Source organism: Macrobrachium rosenbergii, chromosome 46 (assembly GCF_040412425.1).
Source record: "Macrobrachium rosenbergii isolate ZJJX-2024 chromosome 46, ASM4041242v1, whole genome shotgun sequence".
Lineage (NCBI taxonomy): Eukaryota > Metazoa > Arthropoda > Malacostraca > Decapoda > Palaemonidae > Macrobrachium > Macrobrachium rosenbergii.
The window spans coordinates 46,629,715-46,647,007 of NC_089786.1; the positions used below are offsets into that span (position 1 = coordinate 46,629,715).

The 17,293-nt window shown below is 35.7% G+C and overlaps 1 long non-coding RNA gene across 1 annotated transcript; it reads right to left on the bottom strand.

Moving 5' to 3' along the window:
- Positions 1-1,498: 1,498 nt before the first annotated feature.
- LOC136830078 (uncharacterized) lies at positions 1,499-3,483 on the bottom strand. The gene is made up of 3 exons (XR_010850553.1): positions 3,332-3,483; positions 2,707-2,839; positions 1,499-1,655 (listed from the first exon to the last, which is right to left on the bottom strand). It is a non-coding gene; the product is annotated as an uncharacterized lncRNA (long non-coding RNA).
- Positions 3,484-17,293: the final 13,810 nt, after the last annotated feature.

Below are 17,293 nucleotides of genomic sequence, written 5' to 3' on the forward strand. Positions count from 1 at the left end.
GCAACAAACTCCAGGGTAACAATGGTTTTCACAGAGACTGTTACTGTAAGACTTGTCCATATTTCAAGTTGAAGGAAACGTGAATTACGCCATGGAACTGCATTACTCAATATTCTCATTTGATGCCCATTCCCTTATTGTACTCTGCTTAGAGACTCATCGAAAAGATATGAGAGAGAGGGAGAGAGAGAGAGAGAGAGAGAGAGAGAGAGAGAGAGAGAGAGAATGTAGGGTAGGTGTTCGAGTGTGTGAAACAATATAAGAATTCCATATACTACTACTACATCTGTCTTCAAAGTACTGTGTATGGGCGGGGTGTCTAGTAAAGTTTGCCAATGAGTGGGAGGGCCTTCAGTAAGGAAGTTTTGCTAGCCTCTGTCTACAAGCCTGCTAGATTTAGCCAAGTTTCCCTTTAAATTTCTTTGATTTACTCTGCTAAGTGCCTTAATTTTCAACATCAGACGTCACCGCGTATTTTTGCCAATTAGGCTGTGGCTTTAAATAGCTTTTTCCAAAATGCGACCCTTAACCGATGCTTTGGAAAATTTTATCGACGCAAATCAATTAGAAACGGCCCTGAAATAAACAGTAGGTTATGTAAACCAATAATTCTCATTGTTATAATGTCCTACGAAAAGCGAGGCCCTATCACAGTGGCACTCAGTGAGAATAGTGAAGACTTCAATCTCTGGATTTCACTAACTTGTTTTGCTTTAAAATATTAAAGAACGCGTCCTCAATTACTTTCTAGTTTAGCTGGACATTGTAGCCGCTTTCATCAAGACTAACAACCGACTGATACTGCTCAGTATAAAACCTAGAAAAGTTGCTTCACAAGTAAAAGTAGAACTGATTTTGTCAAAATATCCTTCTCCGTATGGAAAAGCATTGCCATCGAAATACTTTAGGGTGTGGATCAAGTCCCCAGACAGATGAGCTTAGGTTTAGGTTACTTGATATTAAAGCCTCCGTTGTCAACTGCCTTCAGTTACTTTGACTACTTAGCATTTATGGGCCTTCAGGATTTCGTTCAAGTCTTAATGCCATTACAGTTGAGATTCTTGAAGATACTAGTCATTTGCTTAGGTAATTTAATTTAAGTTACCAGACAAAACACTTAATTTCAGGTAAACACAATTTCAGGTATTTAAGATAAAACACCATAACTATTTCCTTAAATATTACCAACTGATGGAACATTAGGCTTTACCTATGGTCTTGCAGGTTACATTAAGCCACTTTATACCGGTATTGTATAAATCTTGTGGATTTTAAGACTCCATCCGGTCCAGGTAAAGTATTATGTAGGTTATATTAAGCCACTTTATACCGGTATTGTATAAATCTTGTGGATTTTAAGACTCCATCCGGTCAAGGTAAAGTATTTACGTAATTCATTTCGGAATTTATGGCAAGAAAACCTAAGTCTGCAATTTCTATCAGTGAAGGTAAGGACGTTACATATTAAAATGTGATCTTTATTGAAAACTCATTTAACTAATTACACCTTTTAATCAAAGCAAGACAACTTTTGCCATAAAATGCAGTATATCAGCAACATCAGGATCCTGTCTCACCTCAAATATATAGCGTTGTAAAAGCAACGAACACTGGAGTTCTTGAATAACAGGGTCTCTACTATTCCCGTCCACAGCCTGTAAAGCAAAAAAACTGGCAGAAATGTGTTTGTACTAAAATTACAGGTACTTCATAAAAATAACATTTAAGATTCTTTGGGTCAGTAAAATATGAAGTTCATTAACATTAACTGAAGCCTTTACGATACAACAATTTGCTTCTGTACAGACCAACCAGCCACTAAAAACCTTTGACCAAAGCAAAAAAAAAAAAAAAGTGTTAAACCAAGGAACGGGAGGCACCAAAAGCGCCAACAACTGAATGACCTTCAGCCAGAGAAATGACCGCATCAAACGTCAATACGTTTGGAGCCTCCGAGCAAAACTTCAAAAGGTCAATTTGCAAGTTTATTAAAAGAGCACGTTCTGGCATCACTCGCCGATTGTATAAAATAGTGTATCTGTATTGTACTCAAGTGAAAACATAGGCCTGTTCATTGTATGATTAGCACAACTGAAGTTAAGAGACTAACACCAGCTATAACTTGCGGTAAAGTTTCAAATGGTAAAGTTTCAAATGGTAAAGTTTCAAATGGTAAAGTTTCAAATGGTAAAGTTTCAAATGGTAAAGTTTCAAATGGTAAAGTTTCAACTTTTTAACAGTGCATTATTAATTAAAAACTTATTTTGCTGAAAACACCGAAAGAAACCACCTTGTAAGAACTAATGCAAAATTAGAACATGGCCGAGCTTTGGAATTTGGGATCTTAAATGATAATTATGTTACCAGATCAAGATAATTCAGAAAATTTAGAAGATTACGTTAACTATTGTACTGTAAAACGAACTGCAAAATGACAAATTCTAGAGTCATTAAGCGATCAACAAACGTTACTTTAAACCTCAAATATAGTCAAGGTTCGTTAATACCGAAAATAACTAGACTGATGCACGTAAAAACCTGAAAAGAAAAAAGTTAAACCTCCCACGCACTCTTCGTCGATTGGTCTTACGACCTATCAACGAGTGCATGGGAGGGGCCTCCACCCCTACAGAGGCACCGCCCCTGTAGGGGTGGAGGTTAAAAAAAAAATCATTTTGAAAACATTTAAAAATGACAATACTTCACCTAGTTTCCGATTAAGCCAAACATGGGGAGAGTTGAAGTCAGTTTTTGAGTAGTTGGAGAACCTTTCTGGCTGGAGAATTTTGACCTTCCTCAAAAGCGTAGTTTGCTTCATGAAATGGTATAGATGTCAAATCTGTAAGTAGTTTAAAATTAGAATTATAGCAGGATACGGATTTTCTCTAAAAATAACTAGACCTATCTTCACAAGATGAAAGTTAGATAAAGCATTAAAAAAAGGGAAAGCTTTACACGAAAGTCGCAATTGCCCTGAAAGCTATTTTGTATTCAAGTAAATAAACCTACTCAGTTTTGTCTAGAAGCGGAAAAAGTAATGCTATATGATAACTGAATTATGTCCACAAACTGCAGTAAATATAATTATCTACTGTACAGCAAACATTCAGGGGAAAAAATTAAATTACTTAAAATTCCAATTGAGTAAACTAAACTTTTGAATCAAAATGTAAAATGCTTTCAAGAAATAAAATATCCTGTTGCCACAAGCTATTACGATAAGTACTATCATCCATGAACCCTTGCGATAAATGGAAAAAATTATAAACTAAACACACGAAAATCTTAATGTTAATAAAAGTGATATAAAAAGAACGTAATGAAGCTTAACCTTTGCAGAGCCTGGGAGAGTCGCCACAACGAAACGTTGGCCATCTATCACACTCACAAACTCCAACAGCAACATCAACCGATACGAAATTACTGACGGATACTCAGGTAGCGAGGAACCGTCCGACAAACGAACAGGATAACATTACGACAATTCACTACTTCAGAATCGCAAGCTAACTAGAGGATTTGCTTGCCGAATGCCGACGCCGAGAACCCCGTCACCATCAAGGACCGTGGATTCACCTGTCTTGAAACTTGGACGATTTATGAGGAAGAGTACTAAGGCGTCCTTGGTTTTGTTTAAGGGGACACTTTAAAGGAATTTGTTGCTACTTTCACGCTAATTGACTGATTCTTCTTGATCAAATTGGCCTCTATGTATCATAACAGAAAACTTCTATTATCAATGATTTACCGAACAAGAGCATGAATATTCTTCGGCGTATTACGTACTGTCACGCAGTAAAACAAATATATTACTGTTCACTGTTTTTCCCAAGGTCCCACTCCAACGAAAGCGCTCTGCGGAACCTGCAAACTCAACTCGTCACATACATGATAATGCAGACACATTCTCGGATTCTTTTTGTATTGGATTGCGTACTCCCTATCAATTGTCAAATCCACACTGTCATCGCACTCATAAAAAGTCGTCTCATTTTTTCTTGAACGACTTGATATTTTCAGTTTTCCTGGTATCAAGTGGGAGCTTATTGTATAGTCTTGGAGCGGCAGAGTTCAAGTTTCTAAAACCTACTTTCGAATTGCATTTTGGCTCAGATAACTTGAGTCCATCTGTAACTATTCTTGTGTGGACATTATGCATTGGATGTATTATATGCAGCAAGTCATTCAAATATTTTGACACCCAGTCATGACAGATTGATGAATCATTTCTCATATTTTACACATTATTCCAGCTTTGATGGGGAACCAGTGCAACTCAGACAATGCAGGCCAAGTCCTGTCATGCGGTGCAACTCCCTTTATTAGTCTTGGCGCTCCATTTAGTATTTAGTTGAATCTTAGGCGGAGTATTTTGTGTAGTTGTTCACCCAGTTTACGGCACAATTAATCAAAAGATTTTATGGAACACTCTCCAATACATTTTTTAACCAAGGAAATATTTGTCAGTTGATGTGCTGTAACCCTTAGAACATTTTTAATTTGAGCACTAAGAGACAAATAACAGTCCAGTAGCACACCTATGTCATGTACTTCGTCAGCGATCGTAACTATATTTTTTCTATATATATTAAGCCGAAAACCACAGAGGTTTCTTATTTCATTTTTCCTCCCTGCCAATATAACTCACTTTTATTTTCATTTAATTACAACTACTGAAATGTTATCCATTCCTTACACTGGTGAGGACATCATTTATTATCTCATTTGTGTCGTTAATATCTTTTACGTAAAAACAAAACTGGATGTCATCTGCAAATAGCTTGAACTTTACCCCCATGTCCCTGTGGCATGTTTCATAATACAAGATGAAATTGGACCTAATACACTGCCTTGAGGTACTCCTTCTCTTGATGTTTCATAAGGTGAATTCCCTATTTGTACACAGCATTTCTGTCTAACCGGTAGCTTTTCAAAAACTCAAAATCATATTTAGTAATACAAATTGATCGTAAATCATTTGAAAGATGTTCATGAATAACTGTATCAAAAATCTAACAGGTCATTTACAACTGAACTTACTGCTGTTTCTTTAGGATATAAGTGTCTATAAGCCGACTGACTAACCAGTAAAGCATTTACCCTTTCCAGATAACTAATTATCTGTTGAAGAATTACATATTCTAACATTTTTGACATAAAAGATAAATTCGAAAGTTTAACTTTGATGATCAAGTTGGTTGTTTAACAACAGCCACTTTCTCATCTATAGGGAACTTGCTAAAGATGTGCTTAATTTACTTAGGGGGTCAGTGGTCCTGTATTTCTGTACTACAAATTGAATCTCTTTCAGGATCAGGGTAAGTTCACAAGATTTTGTCGGCAATGCAGCGTTGTGGATTGTGTGCCGGTCCACAAAGTAATGGGAATTTGCAACGTTCCGCGGAGGTTAGTATTCTATTCCCTGATCAAACTTTATGCCAAGTGACACTGGCGTAAAAGTACGGGTTTTTAATCTGCTCTTAAATTATGCATGGTAATTCTTACACGAAATTTTATTTGGCCATAATACCAATCTATTCCTTTTAAAAATACTCCCAGGTACTAGTGAATCCGACCTTTATGGGGCCAGGATAACTTACAAAGTTTCTCTTGTGAGAGATAGAACACCTTGGTGAAAAACTTAAACTGAAGACTACTACTGTATCCATACGACTGGAAAAATGGAATATTTACTCTTCAAGGTTGGTTTAGTAAAGTTAAGGGTGAGGAACTTAGTTTCTTGTGACCAACCAATTTTTTACATCCACCCTTACAGGGGCACCACCCCTGTAAGGGTCATGCCCCTGACCATGTGAATTGATTCACCAAGCTGTCATGACTGGGTGTCCAAAATATTTGAATGGCTTGCTGCATATAACACATCTAATGCATGGAGGCAACACAAGAATAGGTACAGATGGACTTCAAGTTACCTGAGCCAAAATACAGTTCGAAAGTAGGCTTTAGAAACTTGAAATCTGCCGCTCCAAGACTATACAATAAGCTCCCACTTGGTATCAGGAAGACTGAAAATATCAAGTCGTTCAAGAAAAAATGAAAGACTTGACTTTTTCTGAGTGCGATGACAGTGTGGGTTTGACAATTGATAGGGAGTACGCAATCCAGTAAATAAAAGAATCGGAGAATGTGTCTCCATTATTATGTATGTGACGAGTTGAGTTTGCAGGTTTCGCAGAGCGCTTTCGTAATTTTTTTATTGCGTGACAATACGCAATGCACCGAGGAATGTTCATTCTCTTATTTGGTAAATTATTGATAAAAGTTTTCTTTTATGATACACATAGGCTAATTTGGTCAAGAGCCGAGAGGTCAAAAACGAAGAATCAGTCAATTAGCGTGAAAGCACCAACAAATTCTTTTATTATTTAAAGTTTCCCCTTAAACAAAACCAAGGACGCCTTAGTACTCTTCCGCATCAATCGTCCAAGTTTCAAGCAGGTGAATCCATGGTCCTTGATGGCGTCGGTAAGCAAATCCTCTTGTTAACTTTCGATTCTGGAATAGTGGAATTAGCTTAGTGTTATCTTGTTCGTTTCTCGGTCTGTTTCTCGCTACCGGAGCATCCGTTGGCGTAATTCCGTACCGGTTGATGTTTCTATTGGAATTTGGTAACGTGGTATAGATGGTCTACGTTTAGTTGTGGCGACAATTCCAGGGTCTGCAAAGGTTAAGTCTCATTGTTTATTTTGTAAAACTTAAGATTTTTGTGACTGGAGTTTATAGTTTTTTCCCATTATCCGAAAGGTTCATGGGTATGGGTGTTTGACGTAATCGCTGTTGCATCAGGTTTTCTTGAGTTAACTTTAAATTTTAATTTAGTTTAGACTAAATTGGTATTTTAAGTATTTCAGGTCTTGTTTTTCCTTGAAATTTTGTTGTACAGAAGATATCTAAATAACAGCTGTTTGAACAGTATTGAATATTTGGTTTTAAAACTTTTTTTTCGTAAGTCTTTAAGCTTTATAGTTTTCTAGACTATAAAACTGTAGTAGGTCCTTTACATCAGGACAAAGCTTTCAGGGCAATTGCGAATTTTGTGTAAAGCTTTCCCTTCGTAAAGTTTTATATCGGCCTTGTATCATGTAAGGTAGGACTACTTATATTTTATTAAAGAAAATCAGTGTCCTGCTACAATTCTAACTTTAAACTTCCAGATTTGACATCTGTACCGTTTCCAGATTTGACATCTGTACTTTCGCCTGCCATATAGCATACTTCTCCAGCCAGATTTGACATCTGCCATCAAGCAAACTACGCCTGCCATATAGCTTGATACTTCTCCAGCCAGATTTGACATCTGTACCGTTTCATCAAGCAAACTACGCCTGCCATATAGCTTGATACTTCTCCAGCTAGGATGTTTCTCTATTACTCGAAAACGGGCGTTCTCCCCATGTGCTTAATAGAAACTAGGTGAAGTATTTTGCCATTGGTACAAAAGTTTTGCAAATTAATTTTTCTTGTCCAGCGTTTTTACCTCCACCCCTGCAGTGGGCGGTGCCCCTGTAGGGGTGGAGGCCCCCTTCGTGCCTCGTTCGATAGGTCTTATGACCTATCGACGGGTGCGTGGGAGGTTTTACTAATAATTTTGTCTTTCAGGTTCTAAGTGCATTAGTCCAGACATTTTCAGTATTAACAGACCTTGACTTAAGGTTTTTGCTTTGTTTAAAGTAACGTAACGTTTATATTGATCGCTTAAGATGGATTTAGATTTTTGGAGTTCAGTGAAAACCTTTTTTTGCAATTAGTTCTTTAATACTATAATAGTTAACGTAATCTTCTAAATATTTCTTGAGATTTTAGATAGCATAATTATCCTTTTAAGATCCCGATTTCTAAACTCGGCAATAATTTTGTTTTAATTTTGTATCTGTTCTTGTAAGGTGGTTTAACTTTCGGAGTTTTCAGCAAAATCAGTTTTTAGTAATGGCAGTTTTAAGTTTTTAATTAAAAAACTTGAAAATTTAACCTAAGTTATAGCTACTGTTAATCGTTTCTTTTAACTTGAGCGAAACTCGTGCTAATCATACAATGAACAGGCCTATGTTTTCTATTTGAGTACAATAGACAGATACTTTTTTTATACAATCGTAGAGTGATGCCAGGACGTGATGTGCTCTTAAAGACTTGTGCTCTTTGTAATTTTGCTGGGCGGCTTTAACGTCGTGACGTTTGATGCGGTCTTCTGGTCGGTCATTCAATTGTTGGAGCTTTTTTGGTGCCTCCCGTTCTTTGGTTTGCTAACTTTTTTTTTTTTAATTTTATCAAGATTTGTGTGGTTTGTTGGTCTGTACAGAAGCATATTGGATCTGTCACGTAGGCATTGGATCTGTTACGAAGGCTTCAGTTCATGTTAATAAATTAAATATTTTACTGACCAAGAGAATCTTATTGTGAAATTTTTTTTTGAATGTTGTAATTTGTAATAAGTATAAGCATTTGTCGTAGTTTTTTTGTTACAGGCTGTGGATTGGAACAGTTGAGACCCTGTTGTTCAAGAACTCCAGTGTTCGTTGCTTTTACGACGCAAGACATATTTCAATGAGGTGAGACCGAAGCCTGGTGTTACTGCTATACTGCATTCTATGCTGAAAGTTGTCTTGCTTTGATTAAAAGGTGTAATTAGTTAACTGAGTTTTCAATAAAGATCACATGTAAATATGAACTTCTTTACTTTCACTAATAGGAAATGCAGACTATAGTTTTCTTGCCATGAATTCCTCTTTAATTCCTCAACCTTCAATTCAAGTTAATAACTTGTTTACATTGGCCGGATGGAGTCTTAAGATCCACAGGGTATTTGACAATACCGGTATAAAGTGGCTTAATGTAACCTAGACGACCATACCAGGGAAAGCCCAATAATCCATCAATTGGCAATTATTTATTTTACTCTCAATACCTGAAATTGTTTTTAAGTTGTTTGGTGAAACTTAGTGTAAATTACCTAGGCAAATGACTAGAATCTTCGAGAATCACTAAACTGATGGATTAAGAATTGATGATTGAAATCTTGAAAGCCCTTAAGTGGTAAATATAGTAAACTGAAGGCAGTTGACAATGCAGTTGACAATGCTTTCATGAAGCCTTAATATTAAGCAACTTAATCTCAATGGCAATGCACTTCCATATGGAGAAGAATTCTTTAGACTAAGATTGTTAGATTTACTTGTAACGCAACTTTTCAAGGTAGTTTTATACAGAGCAATATCTCGGCTGGTCAAGTCTTAATGGTCGCGGCTGCAGTGTCCAGCTAAACTATGTGAAAGTCATTGAGGACGCGTACTTAAATATTTTAAAACAATAAAACGGAAATGGGTAAAACGGAAATGAGTGAAATCCAGGGGTTGAGTAGTTTTCACTTCTCACTTTCGAGTGCCACACTATGATAGGAGGGCTTCACTTTTCCTAGGGCATTTTAACAATGAAAATAAGCCTGTGTGACCAACTTCCCTAAGCATCAGACGTGCAGTTATTTTTAAGGAACATACGACCAACTGACACCTAAGCACCAGACTTGCGGTTCGATATGGTAGCACGTGAGAATACAGAATGAAACTGAATAAACATTATATGAAGACAAAATGTCACTTTTTCAGAAACAATTTCAAGTTTTAATGCTGTTATGACTAAATTTCAAAAAAATTTTTAAGTTGTGTGTAGTAACTAAAAACAGTAGCAGATGAAGTAAAATAAATTTCTTGTAGATTGGTCTTCAAACTAATGTTACCAGAAAATCTTACATTCTCGTAGGAATGTTTTCTGCGAAAAGGCTTTTATCTACGTCTGACTTAATTCTGTTATAAAGAGTACAATTTCTTGAAGCGTTAATAATGCTGTTAGGACTGATGGTCGATTCTGCTCGGTAAACATTTCTAAGTTAAAAAATGAGAGCCGGGGAGGAGACACAGAATGGATCGTAAGACACGTAAGTTGTGAATGTTTGTATAGCTGATATTTTGCAGAAAGGACGTAAAAGCAGATACTACTATAAATTTCTAGATCCTTTAAAATAAATACTTTTACCAGTAATGTTATCAGAAAAATGTATTAGTTTTATTACTAGTATGGTATGATTGATAAGTTGTAAATGTTTTCACCTGTCAAACGAGAAAGGCTTTTATCTACGCCTTCCGTAGCATTACAATAAAGAATGATGCTTCAGTTATAAAGAGTATAGTAACGATCTCTGTAGGTAACAAACGTTCATCTTCTTAAACGGAGTGGAAGGTGCGATGACTGAGACGTGGAAAGTGCACTGTTGACTTACAGAAGATCCATGTTCATAAAACCACTGGAATTTTTAGAGACCTAGATTTTTACGACTTGTTAAATAGCAGCAAAAATTATTCCCGAACCTTCTGAACCCTGACCCGGCTCAGTTCTCACGTTATTCCATGATGACACTAAACAGCCACAAGAAATGAGTGCATGCTTGCGTTTGGTCAGTTTTATTATAGTAACTGCAACTGCCAGCGATGTTTAAATTGTCCTACTCAGCTATATTGTTATTAAAAAGGTAAGCTTACAGTCTTCACTAACTTAAGCAGATGTCTTTGATATAATAAGAATATAAGAAAGGTAACGTTAATTAACGTCTAGCCAAGACTGAACAGCCTTCCTCGTAATAACGGTCATGAATGAGCAGTTTTCCCATTCCTTCATTTTCAATATTGGAGAAATGCATTAACTTCTCCTTATACAATATGGTTGTATGCTGGGTTAAGAAGGAGAGGAAAGATTCTATATAATGGTTTTGATAATCGGGGTGCATTTGATATATAACAACGTATTGTTAGACCTAAATATCAGAGCCTTTATGCTCTTTATAGCTTTTACAATACTAACAATAGCGCAAAGTTCATTAACATACCAGAAGACAAATGTTGAAACATTTAAGTGGCCAACAATGATGACAATCGTTTGTGCTGTTGCCGCAACACCGCCAGATACCCGATTAGTGAGGGCATTAGCCAAATCGATACAGCAAAGAATATTGACAGATAGTGAAAATATCTAAAAAGTACTACACTCACTTCCTTCCATGTCAAGCTACTTCAGTCAAACTTTGTTCCGAACATTTTTTGGGGAAATGAGCTCAGACGAATGGAATAAAAAATGAATTGAATTATAATTTTGATGAAAATGTCATGTATATTCAGCTGTCCATTTTGGAAATATATTATTTTAATGGAAACTCCACTTTATGGGATCTGATATAATGCTAAAGAAACGAGCAAGTTATTTAGGTAATTCCATAGAATTCAATTTCAGTTCCCTCTTTTTTTTTCTTTCATTCTATTCAATCATTATTCCTGTACACCTTATCTGTATGTGTGTGCATGTGTGCGTGTCTCTCTTGCTGTTAGGTTTCATGTATCCTTTTGTAATTTGATTCCCGTTCAGTGGTTTTAGAATGATCATTCTTATCTGGCGATATCCAAGTCACAGAATAAAGCTGGCAGTAGGTTTGCGTAAATAACATTAAAATCCTGGAAGGATTTGTTATACCTAGAGAGCAGAAACCCAAATGAGCCTTAATTAGCAAGCAACTTGAAAGGGAGAAGAAAGAGGCTGTTGGGCGCCGTCAGTGTCATGGAATACCTTCCGGTGTTAAGAGCCAAGTCGATAATTGGCTAATGTATTCTCCAATGCAGATGTCTTTCGCCTAGTTGCCAAGTAAACTAAAAGGCCATAGGAGAATAAAATCGTCTAGTGATGTAAATTAAGAACCTAACTATATATAATTAGTTCAAATGAACATAAAAGATATTCAGAAAGTTATGTAATAAAATGAACACAGTTAGTAATGTAACGTTAAAACTAAACGAACACTCGAATAACAATATTTTTTAAATTGAAATCAGATGGAAATACACATAAAAAGATAATAAAACAAATGATTTTGTTTTGTCCAAAACTGTACATAGTTATTTTGAATGCAGCTGCGAAAGGTTACTCAGTGTGACTATAAATGAAATGTAACAGATTATTCATCAAAAATTCAGTAAAAAATGAGACCTTTCTTTAGCAGGACACAATTAAAATAATTTCGTAAGATAAATAGAAACTGATAACCAACGAGACCGTATTTGCGTTTAATGACAACGTTATTAAAGTTGTTTTTATTAAATTTTCTGTATTATAAGATACTTCCATAATAAAAGTTAACTTTCAGCCTCTAAATTTTCATTAAGTTCATATTTTACCATGTGAAATCTATTCAGTAAGACAAGAGTTTAAACTAGATTTAGTTTTAAATATGCCATACACATCTGTCTGCACTGTGTTGTAAGGCTATGGAGTGGCTAGTTAAAAATTCTAACTATGTAATATTTCCAGAACATTGTGTTTGAAAGAAGAAATGGCTGTTTTGTATCATAGAATGAAAAAATGGGTTACTCGCTTTTTCAACTAAATATTCAGAGTCAGATCTAATTCTTAAATGTGTCAGTATTCCAAAGATTGTTGTTTTTTGCCAAAGATTACGTCTCATAATGTGATTTTTTATTTTTATTTTGCAGCTGTGGATTGATGAGGAAGCAGCCATGACCCAGGCCACTGACGTAAGCCAAATCTGATAGAACTTATCAAGCCGGAACAGTAAGTTTAGATTCACCCTGGTGTGGGATTTTGCTTCCTATAATTTCTGCATGATTCTATTTTGCCTCATCCGTCCAAAAATGGTAAGATTTGGGTTTGTTTTGTTCACGTCACTTTTAAGCTCTAGAATTTCTCTGAGTTTCGATTTTCATAAAGAGAAGTTTTTTCACACACTATTCCATCACAGTGCCACAACGTCTTATTTGTAATCTCATCAATTCCTTGAATATTCCCAGTCTTCATATATATATATATATATATATATATATATATATATATATATATATATATATATATATATATATATATATATATATATATACACCCCATTCATGTTCTACGTGGGTGTAGGCATAAGGCCCAGGCGAGCTTGTTAAGTTATACACACAACACACACACACATATATATATATATATATATATGTGTGTATATATAAATATATATATATATATATATGTGTGTGTTAAGATATATATATATATATATATATATATATATATATATATATACATATATATATGTATATATATATATATATATATATATATATATATATATATGTATATATATATATATATATATATATATATATAACTGATTTACCAATGTAATGCAATTTGCGATAAAAAACTAGTTTAAGAACTATAACAACTGGCACTTTAGGACTGTAAACATTTTCCAGAAATAGCCTAATATTAATCTAAAAACCAAATTGGTTGGGTAGCCATTATTTGCAAAATATTTTACCAAGAATTCCACCTCCTCATGAAACAAAGTGAAATTGGAGCATAAATTAAAAGCCCTGTAGATTAAGGTATTAATTGCATTTAATTTGAAAATGTTTGGACTTTGAATGAAAAAACTCGAACTTAATCCTGAAAAAGTGGGTTTCTTGTAAAAAGAGAATGAACTCTCGGATTTGTCAATGAAAATATCTGAAAATGGCATCTTATTATTCACCTCCCTTTTTAGGTATTGAAGCAAACTATTAGCCTGGTGTTCATGCTTAAAAATTCAAATAGCATCATCCACAAATTGTTTATAGAGCAAAGGGTTAAAATCTGACGGGCAATCCTCGAACCACTTCCCTTCATGGAAACCTAAAAACAAATTAGCAAAAATACATGAAATTGGGCTACCCATTGCTACCCCATCTACTTGTAAATACAACTCATCATTAAACAGGAAGTACGTCCTTTTACATGTTGCCTCCAAAAGTGACTTCTAGGCAAAGTTTTATGGGCCGCGGCTGAGAGTTTCATACACCATCATATGCTGTACAGAAATCTCGATTGCTCTGTGCATTTTTTACTTTTTTCTCTCTGATACCAACCCAGAATTCTCTTATAGTTCCTGTTTTCCATTAATTTCATGACCTTGCGTCTACAAATGAGGAGGCCTATGTTTCCTCTGTGGTACAGCTCCACACTGTTTCTCAAACTTTTTTCTAATTTGCATTTTATCCTTCCCGTAAGCCTATGTTTCCTTTGTGGTACAGTTCCACATTGTTTCCAGCACTTCTTTTTTTTTATAATTTTGCCCTTCCCATTGGCTTCCCTCTAACAGACAAAAAAAAAAGGCATGTCTTCCTGGACGGTCTAGGAACTTATCATGAGAAATGAGGCATAACGCATTGTTTATGAGGCGTGGAAAAAACTGAGTCTAGCTCGGTTTGATCTCAGTGGCTTCCAACCGCGTGATGAGAAAGCTTTGCGTGGAGATATCACAGCGTCCGTCTCTTGTCTTCTGTGTGTTTTAATGTACCTGTAATCAGCACGGCCGACAAATAAGAGGAGGGATTCAAGCATCCAGTTAGATACTGAATGTAGATACTAAATAACATTCACGCACGCATAGAGCTAGTGATCGCCCAGGTGTTCGGCAGACCTCTCATTAAGAGTCACGAATATCCATGAATAATGATTCTTCAATTTGCAGTTTCTTTTGTTCATGAATGCTTTCTCAATAAAAAGACTAGCTGGGGCTTTGTCTGTGCATGTTTTTGATTGTGATTATAGTTATTATATTTTTCCACTGTTTTATTTTCAATGCTTTTGCAATTCAACAGCAAAACATTTGCATATTATCTGCTTGCAGTCGGCTTTCAATATCAGCATTACAAAAAAACAAGATCAGTGGGCGTCTGTAGATGAACCTCCTTCATAGCTACCAGAACGTCTCTTTAATAGAGACTGTTGAATAGTTCAGAAAACTCAAAGACAAGCAAAGAATTTTCAAACCTGGAAGCTAATTAGCCATTGTGTCCGTGACTTTCCTATCTATCGACGGGACTGGAAAGCAGACGTGATCCTTCGTCTCTTACTTGTGTCATTATGCAACTAGTAAAATCCCAAATTCACTCCTTCAAACACCAAGAGATTTATTCGAATATAGATCGTTCACTCTCAGTATGCCTAACTGAAGGAGGTTGAACTGCAGTGCCCAGCTACAATGTCCATCTTTAGAATGTGCGATTGTGGAACGGTTGACCGCAGGATTTTTGGATACAAAATCTGTAGATACAGAATATTCATATGCAGAATTTTTTTTAGTGTAAAACATTTATTTACAATGTGCTTGACTATAGAATGTTCGATTATGGAGTGTTTGACTACAGGATACTTAACTGCAGAATGTGTGAACTACAGAGTTCACCAACAGTGTTTGGCTATAGAATGTGGAATATTTGGTTGCTGGATGTTTAACTATAGATTATGTGACTATAGAATGCTCCGCTACAGAATGTAAGACCATGGAACGTTCAATTACAGAGTACTTGGCCACAGAGAATTCGATTACAGAATTTTAAACAACAAAATATTCGACTCCAGAAAGTTCGACAACAGGGTGTTCTACTACAGGGAGAGATTTTACGCCCATCCTATCAGAATACAAATAGTTTCTCTTGACTTAACATTTCACGCCTTCCCACCTTAGCAATGAGGACGTGTTGCAAGGAAAGTACTTTTAACAAAGGCGTGATTTTTGTGCCAGTCACTGTATGGGAAGTTGACACTGGACCTATCATTATAGTGTAAGATATGTATCTGAATGAAGTACAGACATTTGTCTTGCTTTTTTTCTCTGAAGGCAACACATATACACTGTATATATACACACACACACACACACACACACACACACACACACACACACATATATATATATATATATATATATATATATATATATATATATATATATATATATATATATATGTAATTGTAATAGCCACAATGCCCTCTTAACTTTTGGTAAAAGTGACCAGTAGATTCTACACACACACACACACACACGCACACACACACACACACACACATATATATATATATATATATATATATATATATATATATATATACACATACTATATATATTATATATATACTAATTTATAAATACATAATTATATATATACATGTATAAATATATAATTATAATAATATATATATATATATATATATATATATATATATATATATATATATATATATATATATATATATATATATATATATAGTCATTTAAACATGAAATGGCTCTTATTTTAGCCCTAGATAATGGCTATACTCAAAATACATGCCAGTGGACAGAAAGTGTAACTATACTCAAAATGCCATTAGAATAAGGGTTCAAAGCAAACTTAGATTGCCCACTTAAAGTATAATTTACTAAAATATCAGAAGAGAAAACATTTACAGAAGCTAACAACGGAGCTCCATGGCACCATTCAAATTACTGTACTAAGATCACAACCACCAAGCAAGAGTGCCACACAAGTGCAAACGTTATAACTCTGCCTTCCTAGGCTAATACATGTTGCAAGTATGGGATAGGAGCCTTAGAATGTAAAGGATGGGGTACAGCAAGCAAGACAGGGATCACACTGGGATTCCAGATATCTTGACCAGGTATGGCACCTGTAGTTTGCTGGGAGTTGCACCATTGGCCTAAAGGTAATTTCACACAACAGGTACTTGCACCATGGATCTGCAAGAGCTGGAATGTTGTAATACACCGAAGGAACCTTGAGTGATACTTAACTTGGAATACGTAAGCAAATAGCAAGACACTGGTATTAATAATTCCCTTGTATGTTAACACTTATAGTCCAAGCAAACGTAAAATTAACACCAGTACTCCTATAGTGATAAATCAAACACCAAAATCAGAATCACATGAGTCTCTGAGGGAGAATGCAAACCAGTATGGATATCGTGATAGGAGAACAGGTGGAAAAAATCAGGTAAAGATAAAATGGTGAGGCTGAACAAACAACTTCCAATCACATTACCTTAGTCAGTGGACAAGACTTGAAGGAGATCAGAGCCAGGTTCCCGTAGCAGGGCGCCAGTGGAAGCTGCGTCGTGTACAGCTCCCCACCATAAAGGGATTAGGGGAAGCAGAGGAATGCTGGTGGGCTACAGAGGCATCAGCACTTGAAGGGCAAGGCGGTTAGCTAGGACCACCTTCAGAGTGATAGCATCAGAGAGATGTCTAGTGGGACTCGATTGGAGTTCCTATTCAAACAGACTTCTCGACAGGTAGACGTCGTAAGATACACTAACAAAGGATGGTCCGTCGGAGCTCATATTTATACTGCAAACGGCGCCGACGGTGGTCGTGTTTTGGCAGTTCCCTCTTAATAGGGTCATCCATTGTCCTTGT